The sequence below is a fragment of the Chiloscyllium plagiosum genome, chromosome 9 (genome assembly GCF_004010195.1).
Source record: "Chiloscyllium plagiosum isolate BGI_BamShark_2017 chromosome 9, ASM401019v2, whole genome shotgun sequence".
NCBI lineage: Eukaryota > Metazoa > Chordata > Chondrichthyes > Orectolobiformes > Hemiscylliidae > Chiloscyllium > Chiloscyllium plagiosum.
In genome coordinates, this window is record NC_057718.1 from 20,743,981 (window position 1) to 20,760,516 (window position 16,536).

The window sequence follows — 16,536 nt, forward strand, 5'->3', positions numbered from 1 at the left end:
TTCATGAGTTACCGCACTGCATGTTGTTGTTGGCACAGTGACAGAAGTGTGTGCCAGCATAGGAGCGTGAATGCTTAAGGTGGTTGAAATCCATAAGGAAACACCAGCTTAAATAAAAACTTAATGCTTGGAAATAAACATACTGGTTTTACTGGACCTTTATTTTGAATAATACAAGACTGATTCAGAACAGTATGCCTCATTTGCTAGTTTTATTGTTTTTTTCCCTTGTGAGTGAAGTGCCTATTAATTTTATACTGCTTTTTTAAACTGGATGGTGTTGAGCTAGAGTGTCATTGAAACTATATTCATTCAGGCAAGGGGAGAATATCCCATTGCACTCTTGACTTAGGACTTAGAGAGGGTGAATAAGCATTTAGGAATGAGGTGGTAAGCTAACTGTTATAGAATTCCTGGCACTGACCTCACCATGTAATTGCAGTGTTTATGATTTGTCCAGTTCAGTTTCTAGTCATCGATATTTCCCAGGATGTTTGCCATGCATGATTCTGTGATAGCTTTGCTGAATTCTCCCACATCCTGATAGTCAGTAGACATGAGAGAGTTGGAGATTGTTTTGGCACCAGGTTGACCGTCTTGAGCTGCTTTATCAATGACCTTTCCTCCATCATAATGTCAGAAGTGGGGATGTCTACTGATGATTGTGTAATGTTCAGCATTATTTGTATTTCCTCAGATGCTGAAGCAGTTCATGACCAAATGCAGCAAAATCTGGACAATATTCAGATTTGGGTTAACAAATAGCAACTAACATGTCAATAGCATTCAAACAGCTCGACACCATCCAGGACAAAGCAGCCCTTTGATTGGAACCACATCCACAACATCCACTCCTCCATCACCAACACACTTGTGCACCATTCCTAAACTGCACTGCAGAAATTCACTAAGACTCTTAAGATAGCACCATTCAAACCCACAACCATTATCACCTAGAAGGACAAGGGCATAGATACCACCATCTGCAAATGCCCCTCCTAGCCACTCACCACACTGACTTGGAAATAAAGCATAGCTTTTTCAGTGTCACTGGGTCAAAATCCTGGAACTTCCTGCTTAATGGCTCCCAAGGACTTCTTTAGGTGGCTCGTCACCATCTTATCAATAGCAATCAGGGATGGGCAATAAATGCTTGTCAAGCCAGCAATGGCCAAATTCCATAAGTGAATTTAAGATGATTCTCAAACACTAAATCACTGTACTACTGATTGGTAATAAGTGTCATCAACCAATCAAACAAACTGCAATGTTGGGGGTACTTTAAGCATACAGACTACTGCACTCCAAGAAGAATATCCAATAGCACCTTCTCAAGAGCAACTAGACATGGGCAATAAAGGCAGAGTGCAATTGCTGTCCGCACCAAGACATATCTTTTAAACAGCAGCTGCCATTTAAGTGGACAGAAGATGCCTAATAAAAACTGAAAGTGCGAAAGAAACTCAGCAGTTCTGGAAGAATCCTTGGAAACAGTAACAGAGTTGGCATCCAATATGACTCTTTTTTGGAATTGAATTTCTGAGTTGATCTGCAGTACTTTGATTAGATTAGATTAGATTACCTATAGTATGGAAACAGACCCTTCAGCCCAATAAGTCCACATTGACCCTCCGAAGAGTAACCCACCCAGACCCATTCCCCTACCCTGTACGGACCCCTGACTAATGCACCTATAGGCAATTTAGCATGGTTAATTCACCTGATCTACACATCTTGGATTATGGGAGGAAACCAGAATACTCAGAGGAAATCCATGCAGACACGGGGAGAATGTGCAAACTCTACACAGACAGTCACCCAAGGCAAGAATTGAACCCATGTCCCTGGCACTGTGAGGTAGCAGTGCTAACCATTGAGCCACCATGCCACCCTAAAGACTTTAAGTTTTAAATTATGTGCCTCACAATACAAATAAAAGAAGAATGGGCCATAAAGATGATTTAGCTTTTACAAGATACCATAATGCAGTTCTAAAGAATGCTTACACTCGCCTAGCCGGCATTACACTCTAATCAGAATCAAACAACAATTAACTGCTCATTCAGTTATTTTGTTGTTTGTAGGGCTTTGCTGAGTTAAACAGGTTGCATGTTGATTTCTAGCTCTGCATGAACAATGTTTCAAAGCCTACAAATCAGTTGCCGACCATTGAGATATCATGCGGATGTAAGGCATTATATTAATACAAGGTTGATTTATTTGGTCTGAGTAACTTTGACACTACTGACAGAGTCAGAAATAAGACACCCAAATTGAAACTGTATGATCGTGCTAATGTGAAAAATTACAGAAGAACAAGCTATAGGCGGGGAGCATGGGAGGATGCTTGCTTACAGCATAAGCACTAACATGGGCTAATTGAGTTGAATAGCTTGCTTCTTTGATGTGTATTGATGTCTATCTTCATTCCTCACTTCAACTAAGTTGGCTGATCTCAGGAGAGCTCGAATTAGTGGTGGTAGTCCACCTGAGAGAGGGAAGCCCCCATTCTTGACCAAAGTTCAATAGATGCAAGTGGGTGAGTGTAAATGTACGCAAGTATGTTTCCAATCGGCTGTTAGTATAGTTTTGCTGGTCTCCGTACATAATCCTGGCTCACAAACTGTCCTTATATATTAGGAACAAAAATTTGCATGAAGGATTGTTGAACATTGCAATGAAGGGATTCTGCATTCTAGAGAACAACACCAAATGTAAGTTACAGTCTTTAGGAATGGCGAGGCTAATAAAGTTGCTTCCAGCATTGTTTGTTAAATTCTCCAGCATACACAATGTCTCATAAACCATGTTTGAAGAATTTCAGATTCATGTTTTGGAGGGATATGGCCAGGAACAGGTAGGTGGGACTAGTTTAGTTTGGGATTATGCTTGGCATGGACCGGTTGAACCGAACGGTCTGTTTCTATGCTGTGTGACTCTGAGTAAAACACTAAACTGTTCTAATTGATTCCCTGATTCTAGATCATGACAGTGTAATATTGCAATCCTGGCACATTACTTTTCAACTATACAATTAAACATCTTCTAGATGGCATGCATCTTTAGTGAACCCAAAATTATCAGTCAATGCCAAATGGGCAGGTACAGACTACCTACAATTAACACAATACATGTACTTTATGAAATGCCAGTCATTCAATCATGTAAAGTTTTGAAAAGAGTATCCAAATAAGCTTCCTGCACAAAATTATTTAAGCAACCAAAGTCAAATACAATATGAACCCCAAATCAAAAGTCATTGTTCCTACTTTCACTCAACTGTATGGAAAACCATTTTGCTTTGCAGTGCCGATCCAACAAAACGCTTACCTCACAGTCACTAGGGATCCCTGCTCCCACAAGATCACCGTTTTGTTAGAATGCTACACTGCTTAAAGGCTGGAAACAAAATATATGTTTGTGTAGGACTTCCCTGGAGTGCATCAACATGCATTATCAAGAGTATTTGTTGTTGATGTGCTAAACACACCTGAGAACAGCATATCTACTTCCCCATCTGAAGCACAGCTACAGTAGATCACTTGGGATAGTATTAACTGGCGCTGCACAGGCTCTATTTTGAGAAACTGCGACTGTATCCAAGTAATAGAACATGACCAGACATATCCAAGTAACTCTCTAAAATTCCCCACAGGTACAATTATTTGGTTATTCACTTTCAGGTTGTGCGAGTGTTAACTCATTAAGTGGGTATAAACTTGAACTCTTTGTCACATCAATAACCTTCTCACTTGAGTCCCTCCAAGAAAAAAAAATTAAAAAGGGAAAGAAAGGCTACTTAGATATTTTCCAATTGTATTACAATGTGATAATTTATAATATAGTAATATTGCAAGAATATCCTAGTCTCCTGTTTATAAAGTGCTGCATTGAGATGTTTTATTGCAGTATTTCAGAGACTGTGATAAGCAACCATTGCAAATGTACTTGCACTAGATTCGCAATATCATCATATTTGTAACCTGCAGTATGAAATGCCAGATTAGTACTATTTGGATAGATTGCAATGTCATACTGTAATAGTTAAACATTGTGGTAACAATAGTATTACACTGTCTTCCTGCTGTCAAATCATATGATGTGAATATTACTGATAAGATGAGCAGTTGTTGCTCATTCGTAGTTACTGTGAGGTGGTGATTGATGTGTAGGGCCAGGCATGGGTAATGAACCGATACAACGAGTGCTTGCTTGGTCATTTTGGCAATACTTAGGCAAAGTTGAGCATGTCACCAGAGTTCTAAATAGGTCAGACCAGTCAAGGACAGCAAGTTTCCTTGCCTACAGAATCATGAACGTTTCTTAAAAATAAGCAACAACCCAACACTGATACCAACAAGACATCAGATATCTAAAACTGAATTTAAGCTGCCGAACTGCCATGGTAGGATAAGATTTGAATAATTTCTTTGATTCATCAGGCCAGAACTCTAGATTGCTTGTCCATAACATTGCCACCAGATGACCATACTACACTTACGGCATAAAATGTGGAACTGTTCCAGTGACATGTAATTTGGAAGAGGAAATTTTAATCAGCAACAGTGACTCATTTACAAAACAAGAAGTCAAAAGCTATGAGTTATAGGAAATTAATACTTTAGTGGTTTTTTTAATAAATATCAATTTAGCATGTTTAAAAATATGCTCACATGAGTAATGCAAAGTGCATTAAGAATTGCTTCTGCACCCAAATTCCAAATGAATTTAAAAGGGAATGGGGAGTCAAGTCTGATTTAAAGAGAGCTTAATCTACCTGTTGTGACAAAATACACAAGAATATTAAATTAAACCATATTGCTTGAAGTCAAACAAATGGGTTTTCCTCGCTCAATAAAAAAAACAGTACTGCTTGCTTACGTTGTCTTTATTAGCTTAAAAACATAATAGTAATAAAGAAATCAGTTGCAGCAAATGTATAGTAATTTAGTTAACTTTCATGGAACAAGGGATTGATTCCATTGCTAATTGTATTTAAGAAGTCTTGTTTTACTGTTGATTTGAACTAACTGGATCATGGCATGAATTTTTTAAAAAGCATAAAGAGCATGAATGAGTCAGTTGCAGCCTCATTCTGATGGTGTTGGTTTGGTGACTCAGACACCAAGAGAATTCCCTGCTTTCCCCAAATACTGCCCAAAACTGTCTTATTCCGAAGACAATGGCCAACAACGTCCATGGAGATTCTTCTGCTCTCCTGCTGCAACACTGATGAAAGATGATCAGAATCTTGGACAAATTGTGTAGTTACTTACACTAATCCAACAGACCTTTTGCCAAAGTTGCTGCAGTAAATCAGGAACTGCCACGGAGATTTCAGCTCAATCTCAAACAAAGTTGAAATACTAGCTTATGTAATTTTCAACTGGCAAACTGTAACTATTGTTGGAGTCTCAATTATTTACTACCTATTGACTTGAATGACAGAACAATTTACATTACAGTCAAATTTGCTGATGATCTAAGGATAGGTAGCAAAGCTAGTTCTGAGCAGGATACAAACAGACTGCTAAGGGAAAAAGATTGATCAAGTTGGCAGATTACGTATAATATGAGGAAATGAGATTGTTCAGTTCAGCAGAAAGAAAGAAAGGGCTGAATTTTATTTAAATCTAAAAAATGTTGCTGTATAGATACATGATTCACAAAAGGTAAGCATGCAGGAACAGGAAGTATTTAGGAAGCCAGTTTTGCAAAGGGAATGAGGAGTCAAGTCTTATTTAAAGAGAGTTTAATTGAAGGCAATTCAGAGTAAGTTTACCAGGTTTATTCCTTCTATGAAGAAAGGTTAAGCAAGTTGGATCTTTAGATTGGGGGGTTAGAAAAAAAGAGGTGATCTGATTGAAGCATATTTTATTCTGAAGGACACTGACAGGGTAAAAGCTGTGAGGATGCTTCCCCTCACAGGGTATCCTAAAAAGAGGGTGCAAAACTTTGAAACACAGGCCATCCCATTATGACAGAGATGAGGAGATATTTAATCTCTCTGTGTTATTAATATTGGAAATGTTCTTCTAGATAGACAGCAATAAAACTGAGTTACAGGGAAATTACAGGTGGGGTGGGGGGAGTGGGGGATGGATGGTACAAGAAAGTAAGTAAAGGCAAGGTCCACAATTACAATAACTATAAATTTTGTTGAATAGCAGAGCAGGCTATCATATTTCACTAGTTCTGATCATATGCCCAAATCCAAACTGACTCAGAACCAAGACTGCCAGCATTGCGTCAAGCTGATACTGCAAACATGTAAAAAAATCTCTTCCACCCTATGCTGGCATGTGGTCTCCTCCACAATAATTATGCAGCTGAGCAACTTTGAGACATTTCCCAAGCGAAACAGATCATATTCAACCTCTACCTGGAGCTAGGGTAATATAAAGCATGTAGCAGTCTGTGTGAGGGTCACAGAGTGACGTTCACCAGCTCCATTAGGTACCCAAAAATCTCAGATGTGGCCAAAGACATGGCTTGTTTTTCTGCAAGATGCTATTCAGGTAAAAAGAGAAAGCATGCCTTGAGTCAACAGAATATTACTATTGCAGTTGAATGACATTTAAATTGCCTGCTTTTGCACAATGAAGAGGCTACACAGCATTTTGATGGCACAAAATGATAGTGGTTTGTTTAGTTCTATTTATTTGTTGCTCTTTGACAAGTCATTGCCAAGGATTTTGAGTGATACTTACAAATTTATTAAACTTTTACTGAACTTTTGTTGTTGGATAGTTGAAGAGAATTTTTGAAACACTTGGGAGATCCATTATTCAACAGTTATCCCAGGGATTCTCTGGGGATTACCGAAAAAAAGAGTAATTGCTATGCTATCATACCTGATTGGACATCTTATTGGAGTCACCTCATTGAAATTTTTGAAGAGGTGATTAAAACAGTGGGTAGGGAATGCTTGTGGATGTTGTTATTATAGATTTCCAGAAGGTATTTGATCAAGTTCCACGAACACAATTAACTAAGTTGGAAGCATATGGAATTGAGGGCAAATTGCTGACATAGCCAGGAAACTGTTTAAATGAGTTGACAGAAATTAAGGATAATGGGTAGAAACACAAGACTAAGGTATTCCACAAGAACCTGTGTTAGAGCCTCAGTTATTCATGTTATTTATTGATAACTTGGGATAATGGGATAGTATGTCATATGTTCAAATTTTCTGATGACAAATTATGTGGTATTGTAGACAGTGTAGATCTGGTCGACATGATGGTCAAGAAAGCACAACAATGTCGCTACTTTCTCAGGAAGCTAAGGATATTTGGCATATCCAAAAAGACTCTTCATTTTTTTTAGATGCACCATAGAAAGCGTCCTATCTGGCTATATCACAGTGTGGTATGGCAACTGCCCTTCCCAAGACTGCAAAAACTATAGAGTCGTAAACACAGTCCAGTCCATCACGCAAAGTAGACTTCCATTCACTGAGTCCATCTATACTTCCTGCTGCCTCTGGAAAGCAAGCCACATAATTGAAGACACCTTCCACTCTCCACCGTTGGGCAGAAGACATAAAAGTTGGAATGCATGCATAAACAGATTCAAAAACAGCTTCTTCACTGCTGTTTTCAGACTTTTGAATCAACCTCTCAAATGTTAATTCAGATCTCTCTATCTCTACGGCTGTAACACTGTATTCTGCACTCTGTTCTGCTACCTTAATGCACTTTGGATGGTATATCCTGCCAGTATAGCACACAAAACAACACTTTTCACTGTATCTTGGTACATATGAAAACAATAAATCAAACTCAGATGATAGTAGAAGATTACAAAGGGATATTGATAGACTATGTGAATGGACAAAACTGACAGATGGGGTTCAATACAAGCAAGTATTGAGGTTAATGGGACTAGTTCAGTTTGGGAAACCTGGTCAGCATGGATTATTTGGAACAAAGTGTCTATTTCCTTGTTGTATGAATTTTTGGATGATAAAAGACAGATCAGGGTATTTGTAAGAAGTTGAACACAGTGGATATCCACTGAGACTTTGGGGGGGGGGGGGGGGGGAAGAGTTGATGCATGGATCTTTAAAATGCCACAAACCGGTGCAGAAAATAATCAAGATAGATAATGGAATGCTAGCTTTAAATCTAGAAGACTGGAGTATAAGGATGCACAAGTTGTGCTGCAAGTATACAGAACCATGGTTAGACCTCACTTGGAGTACTATGAGCAGATCTGAGCACCACAATTTAGGAAGGATATACTGGCCTTTGAGGGAGTATGAAGTAGGCTTACACAAATGATAACTGGACTTCAGGGGTTATGAGAAGAGATTAACACAAATTGGGCCTGTTTCCACTAGAACTTAAAAGGTTAAAGAGTGATTTAATTTAAGACTTTAAGATATTAACAGGAAAAGGCAGAGTAGATAAAGCATTTCCACTGATTGAATATTCTAGAAGTGGGGGCAAAGGAGGAGTAGTCTTGAGAATTAGAACCAAATCATACAGGAGAGGTGCTTCTACACACAAAATTTGGTAAATGTTTGGAACTCTCTTGTACAGATGGTAGTTGATACTGGATCAGTTGTTAATTGTAAATTTGACATACATAAATTTTTGTTAAGCAAGTATTGAGGGATATGGGCAAGTAAATGGGGTAAGGCCAATAGGTCAGCATCATCGCATTGAATGTCAGAGCAGGCTCAAGGGGCTGAATGGCCTACTCCATTTCCTGTGCTCCTACATCACCAGAAGAAATAGACTGCTTGATAGTTGACATGGTTCTAGGAGGACCAGAAGAGTCAGCTGATACAAGAAACTGGGTTGGGGTGGGGTGGGGTGCAGGTAAGAACAGGAGGATGAGTCAACACTTTTCACCATGAACAACGTCCCTTCACTTCTGGACCTCTTCAATTAGAATAGCGTTTGCCTTTCCTAAGGACATGCATCCCCCTCTCCCAAGGCGCAAGCCATCCAAAAACTGTTGCGTCGGTCATGGCACTCTTCAGTGGATGTGGGTGAGTTGGCCCATGTGTACTGAATGAAATTTACTTCTAACAGCATTTGAGTGTTGTGGTAGTGCCTCCAGGCAAATTTAAATTATGATATTCACTTATACCTAAAATTGCATTTTGAAACAAATCTCCGAATAGGCATGCCATTATAGAACAACACCCATTTAGCCTTTGTTTTAATTTTTTAAAATGAAAATAAGCAACAATATCATAAAATGATACAATACTAAAAAAGTAATTTTGCCCTTAATGCCAGAGGTGGCTCCTCGGTAGGATTATCAAATGAAATGCATGACCTTGCTCTTTCCGCATAGTCCTGGACAATTGTTTTCCTTCAAACATTTATATAATTTTCTTTTGAATTCAACTATCAAACCAGCTACAATTACCTTTCAGATATTCTAGACCACAACATCTAGCTGCATAAAAATCTGTTTCTTTTGCAAATCACTGACAGTATGTTCCCATGCATGTGAAGGTCAAGGTTGATAGGTGTAGGGAATGCTGGATGACTAGAAAAACTGAGGCTATAGTCAATTAAAAGAAGGAAGTATATATCAGGAATAGAAGAGCGAATCTCCAGAAGGAGATATGAGGCAGTAGGAGTATACTTAAGAGGGAAGCCCAGGAGGAGAAAATGGGGATAAGAGATAACTTCGGTAAACAGAGTTACGGAGAATCCAAAGATATTCTATAAATACATTAAGGGCAAAAGAGTAACTAGGAAGAGAATAGAGCCCCTTAAGGTTTAGCATGGCTATTTACGTGGAACCACAGGAGAGGGGTGAGATACTAAATAAATAGTGTCAGCATTTACTGAGGATAAGGACTTGGAAGCCAGGCAACTTGGGGAATTAAATACTGATGGCCTGAAAATATTTCATATTACCGAGGTGGTGATGGTGAAGATCTTAAAATGCATAGAGCTAAATAAACACTCGGGACCTGATCAGGTATACCCCAGAACTTTGCGGGAAGTTAGGGAAGAGATTGCTGGGCCCCTTGCTGAGATATTTGCGTCATCAATAGCTATGGCTGTAGTGCCCGATGACTGGCAGTTGGCTAACGTGGTGCCATTATTTAAGAAAAGCCATGCAACTATAGATTGGCGAGCCTTACATCAGTGGTGGGTAAGCTGTTGGAGTGGATTCTGAGGGACAGGAATTACATTTGGGAGGCAAGGACTGATCAGGAAGAGTCAGCATGGTTTTGTGCTTGGGAAATTGTGTATCACTAACTTGGTTGAGCTTCATGAAGAGGTGACAAGAAGATTGAAGAAGGCAGAGTGGTGGACATTGTCTATATGGATTTTAGCAAAGCATTCGACAACGTTCTTCAGGGTAGACTGATTGGTAAGGTTGGATCACATGGGATCCAAGCAGAGCTAGCGAAGTGGATACAAAATTGGCTTGAAGGTAGGTGGGTGGTGGTGGTAGAGGGTTGCTCTTCAGACTGGAGGCCTGTGACTGGTGGCGTGCCACAAGGATCAGTGTTGGGTCCACTGCTTTTCATCATTTATATAAATGATTTGGATGTGAATATATGAAGCATGGTTAGCAAGTTTGCAGATGGCACCAAATAGTTGGTGTAGTAGGCAGTGAAGAAGATTATCTCAGATTACAACTGGACCAGTGGGCCAGTAGGCTGAGGAATGACTGATGGAATTTAATTTAGATAAGTGTGAGGTGTTGCATTTTGGTAATGCAAATCAGGGCAGGACAGTTAATGGCAGGGCCCTGGGGAATGTTGCCAAACAAAGAGACCTAAGGGTGCATAGTTTCTTGAAAGTGGAGTCTCAAATAGGGTGGTGAAGACGACATTTGGCACACTTGTCTTCATTGGTTATAACACTGAGTGTAAGAGTTGGGATGTCATGTTGCAACTGTATAGGATATTAGTGAGGCCACTTTTGGAATACGGTGTACAATTCTGGTTGCCCTTCTATGGAAGGATGTTGTCAAACTTGGAAGGGTGCAGAAAAGACTTGCAAGGATATTGCCAGGACTAGAGGGTTTGAACAGGCTTGGGGTTTTTTCCCTGGAGCTTCAGAGACTGAAGGGTGACATTATAGAGGTTTATAAAATCATGAGCAAAGGTCTATTGAATAGGGCGGCGGAACCCAAAACTAGATGGCATAGATCTAAGGTGAAATGGGAAAGATTTAAAAAGGACCCGAGGGATAAATTTTTCATGTGAAGCATGGCGTGTGTATGGAATAAGCAGTTACAGGAAGTGGCGGAGGCAGGTACAATGACAATATTTAAAAGACATCTGGATGGATACATGAATAGGAAGGTTTTAGAGGGATATGGGCCAAATGCTGGTAATGGGACTAAGTCAGATTGGAATATCTGGTCAAAGGGTCTGTTTCTGTGCTGTAGAACTCCATGACATGATTTGGTTATTAGTCCTTTGCCATTAGAAACAGTTTATTTTCATTGACATGATCAAAAGCTTTGATTATTTGTACACCTCTAATTAAACTTCCTCAACTTCCTCTGCTTCTTCAGTCTCATCAGATAACATAAGACCATCATTCTGAACCTGTTCCATGAAATCTATTATGGACCCATTCCAAGAACTTCCCACTCTTCTTAAAGTGTACTGCACTGAAGATGGACAATTCTCCAGCTAAGGGCATTCCAGGGATTTTACAAACAAAAACAGAAATTGCTGGAAAATCTCAGTAGGTCTGGCAGCATCTGTGGACAGAAAGCAGAGTCAGAGTAATACAGCACGGAAACAAGCCCTTTGGTACAACTTGTCCATACCAACCAAATATCCAAAACAGATCTAGTCCTATTTGCCAGTATTTGGCTCATATACCTCTAAATTCTTCCGATTCACATATCCATTGAGATGTCTTTTAAATGCTGTGATTGTACCAACCTCCACCACCTCCTTAAGCATGTCACTCCATACACTCAGGACCCTTTTAAATCTTTCCCACCTCACTTTAAACCTATGTCCTGTAGTTTTTGACTCAATTCAGATCCAATGGCCCATCTGACTTCCTGCATCTGCAGTTATTTTGGTTTTTTGATTATTCTTTTTATAAAGCTTTAGAATGCCTTTCTTGCTTTTGTATTCAAACCTACAATCCTGTCGACATTCTTTCTCATCTTGTTCTGCCACATTCAAAAAAATGCATAGATTACCTCTCAGACATCCCTATTCTTGCGCTCTCTTTCATATCATCCAACTGGATTCATATCTCCTCCTTTCATTCTTCCTACCAAATTGCATCACTTCACATTTATTGCAGTTAAACTTCTGGCAATTTATTTAATCAATGTCTTCCTGGTCTGTTATTACTTGTTTCGTTCACTACATTTCTGAGTTTGCACCATCATCAAACTATCCCAGGTTACTGAGGGAAGCAAGAAGAATTAGTTGGAGCCTTAACAGATATCTTTGCAGCAGCCTTGAACACAGGTGAGGTCCCAGGGGACTGGAGAATTGCTAATGTTGTCCTGTTGTTTAAGAAGGGTAGCAGGGATAATCCAGATAATTATAGACCGGTGAGCCTGACATCAGTGGTAGGGAAGCTGCTGGAGAAGATATTGAGGGATAGGATCTATTCTGATTTGAAAGAAAATGGGTTTATCAGTGCTAGGCAACATGGGAAGGTAATGTATTCCAACTTTGTAGAATTATTTGAGGAAGTGACAAAGTTGATTGATGAGGGAAGGGCTGTGGATGTCATATTCATGGACTTCAGTAAGGCATTTGATGACGTTCCCCTTGGTAGGCTAATGGAGAAGTTGAAGTTGCATGGGGTCGAGGCTGTACTAGCTAGATGGATTTAAAAAATTGGCTGGGCAACAGAAGACAGAGAGTAGTAGTGGAAGCGAATTTCTCAAAATGGAGACCTGTGACTAGTGGTGCTCCACAGGGATCTATGCTGGGACCACTGTTGTTTGTGATATACATAAATGATTTGGAGGATGGTATAGGTAGTCTGATTAGCAAATGTGCGCATTACACTAAGGTTGGAGGAGTAGCAGATAGTGAAAGGGACTGTTAGTGAATGCAGAATATAGATTGGAGAATTGGGCAGAGAAATGGCAGATGGAGTTCAATCAGGGCAAATGCAGGGTGATGCATATTGAAAGATTCAATTCAAGAGCGAACTATACAGTAAATGGAAAAGTCCTGGGGAAATTAATGTACAGAGAGATCTGGGTGTTTAGGTCCATTGTTCCTTGAAGGTGGCAATGCAGGTCAATAGAGTGGTCCTTTCATCGCATGGGGTATCAGGTATTAGATTAGATTACTTACAGTGTGGAAACAGGCCCTTCGGCCCAACAAGTCCACACTGCCCCGCCGAAGCGCAACCCACCCATACCCCTACCTTTACCCCTTACCTAACACTACGGGCAATTTAGCATGGCCAATATAAGAGTTGGCAAGTCATATTACACGTGTACAAGACTTTGATTTGGCCACATTTGGAATACTGCGTACAGTTCTGTTTGCCACATTACCAAAAGGATATGGATGCTTTTGCGACATTGCAGGAGGTTCACTAGGATGTTGCCTGGTATGGAGGGCGTGAGGTATGAGGAGAGGTAGAATAGATTAGGATTATTTTCATTGGAAAGATGGAGGTTGTGGGGGGAACCTGACTGGGATCTACAAAATCATGAGAAGTATAGATAGGGTGGAAAGCAAGAAGCTTTTTCCCCAGAGTGAGGAACTCAATTACTTGGGGTCATGGGTTCAAAGTGAGAAGGGAAAAGTTTAGGGGAGATATGCGTGGAAAGTTCTTTATGCAGAGGGTTGTGTGTGTCTGGAATGTGTTGCCAGCGGAGGTGGTAGAGTTGGGCACGATAGCGTCATTGAAGATGTATCTAGACAGATACATGCACGGACAGGGAGCAAAGGAATATAGACTCTTAGAAAATAGGTGACAGGTTTAGATAGAGGAGCTGGATCGGCGCAGGCTTGGAGGGCCGAAAGGCTTGTTTCTGTGCTGTAATTTTTATTGTTGTTTGAGATTATTCCAATTGTATATTGTACCCAAGTCCAGGTCATCAATACACAACCAAAGCAGCTGCGGTCCTTATGGTGACATGCATGGAATACCACTACATACTTCCTGCCAATCTGGAAAGAAAACTGCCATGACTTTATACTTTGTCACTCAGCCAATTTTGCACCCATGCTGCTGCTATTCCCTTGATCCCATGAGCTTTAATTTTGCTAACAAGGCTATTAAGTGATACATTAGCAAACATCTTTGGAAAGTCTCTAAAAAACAAAGACATAATTCACTTCATCTCTCCTGTCTTTCACTTCACCGTAAAGAACTTAAACCATGTTTGATTAATTAGTTTATCTTTAATAAATCAGAGCTGAATTTCATTTATTAGCCCATATATTCCAAATAGCAATTAATTTCCTCTCAGCTAAAAACGCCAACCATCATTGATGTTAGGCTGATTTGTCTCGCTTTAAAAAAAATGGGAGTGTAACATTTACAGTTGTCTCCATGTCCAAGAGGGAATGTGGGCAGAGCATTGCAATGTTGACTTTTATTTCCCTCAGTAACCTAGGAAGCAGGTCATCTAAACGAGGTGACATCTTAATGACTGCAATAAAAAAAAATTTAGTATCACCTTTTTATTTATTTTATCCAATCTGATAAATCTGCTGCCTTCTGCTTTACTGACTTGCTCACAGCATCCTATCTGAGTGAGGGCAATGCAATTATTTAGTTCTTGAGCCATGCCATCTGCCTCTGTAAGAATTCCTTTTATAGTCCCTGGCCAGCTCTACTTTTAATATAAGAATCTTTTAAATGCCAACATTTTTAAAATACAGTCATTCTCAGAATTTCAATCTACACAACAGAGTTCAATGTTCAATCTTCCCTCACCATGAAATTTTATATTTTTCTTTTCCATTCTTCCCTCCACCCCGGCAATTTAAATTCTGTTTCTATGTACATTTTCACTCATTGAAAAAAAACTGTGAGCAACAGATTTTTCTGAAATCAGTCTTGATACACTATAATCAGTTAACAGACGTGCACTTCTGTAAAACAGAGATTATCTGACTGTGCTACAATGCTCCTGAGCCACAGTAATCTACTGTGATAGAGTACTCACAATATTTTTCATTTTTATGTACTGCACAACATGTTATTGCACTTTGTTTTATAACCCAGTGGGACAAATTTCCAGGATATGGCATATACATGTGTACAAAACAGACAATCTGCAAACTTATGATGCACAAACAACAAACAAACTCTGAATGCAGGTGATGCAAATAGTACAAAAAAGCATACAAGCAAGGATCACCAGTACAGAGAGGAAGTTATTCTATTTGCACAGTTAGTTTCATGAATAAATCATTGTTCTAAAATCAAAAAATGAAGTAAATTCAGTAAAGGTATAAAAGAGATAAGCAAAAATGATAAAAAAGGAAGCATAATGAGAAGTTGAGATGACAACATTCACTCAGTTGCTACATTTAAAACAAAATAAGAATGGAATGGAGACATTTGTAGTATGGATTGCATGAATACTAGAAGCACTTCAATTTTATGACTACTTTGAACACAGTAACACACAAGCATACTGAAAAGCAAACATTAAAAGGCAATTGATTTTTAGCTAATGGACTGGGCTTTGCATTATACACTCAGAAGATTTTCCACTGGAACTGGTGTATGTGAATGTGGAAAACAACATGGTATTTTCTATGGGACCAATTCTGACAGGGGACTTCGCACTGCTCATGTGTTGACAAGTAAAGAGATACTGTGTTTGCACCATCTGCACTCATGGAATGCTTGATGTGAGGGTTGCCCATCAGGCCTGACTGTCAGAAATCAGAAATCGACGACAGGGACCATGGGCATCTAAAGATCCCTATCAGAATTCTGCAACACACAGGTTAACTAATTACATTATTCAAAATTTATTCAATCTCCTAGGAATTATCACAGAACTGTTCACCCATATGTGAAAGGTGTTGGTAATACGTTTGGGTTTTTATGGCATCCCTATCATGCCAGAGTCACATACCAATTTGAGATAGGGGCTGGACTGCTAAGTTATCAGGCCCTAATGAATTTTCACAGAGTCATAGAGATGTGCAGCATGGAAACAGATCCTTCGGTCCAACTAGTCCATGCTGACCAGGTATCCTAACCTAATCTAATCCCATTTGCCAGCACTTGGCCTATATCCCTCTAAACCCTTCCTATTCATTTACCCATCCAGATGCCTCTTAAATGCTGCAATTGTACCATCCTCCACCACTTCTGGCAGTTCATCCTTTACATGCACAACCCTCTGTGTGAAAAAGTTGCCCCTTACGTCCCTTTTATATCTTTCCCCTCTCACCCTAAACCTATGACTCCTGAAGAAGGGCTTATGCCCAAAACGTCAATTCTCCTGCTCCTTGAATGCTGCCTGACCTGCTGCACTTTTCCAGCAACACATTTTTCAGTCCTAAATCTATACTCTCTAGTTTTGGACTCCCCGACCTCAGGGAAAAGACTTTGTCTATTTATCCTATCCATG

The 16,536-nt window shown here is 39.6% G+C and overlaps 1 protein-coding gene across 3 annotated transcripts in view; it reads right to left on the reverse strand.

Annotated features, from left to right (window-relative positions):
* The window catches only part of slc30a6 (solute carrier family 30 member 6), a 168,346-nt gene that overhangs the window by 14,561 nt on the left and 137,249 nt on the right, over positions 1-16,536 (reverse strand). The window lies entirely within an intron of this gene.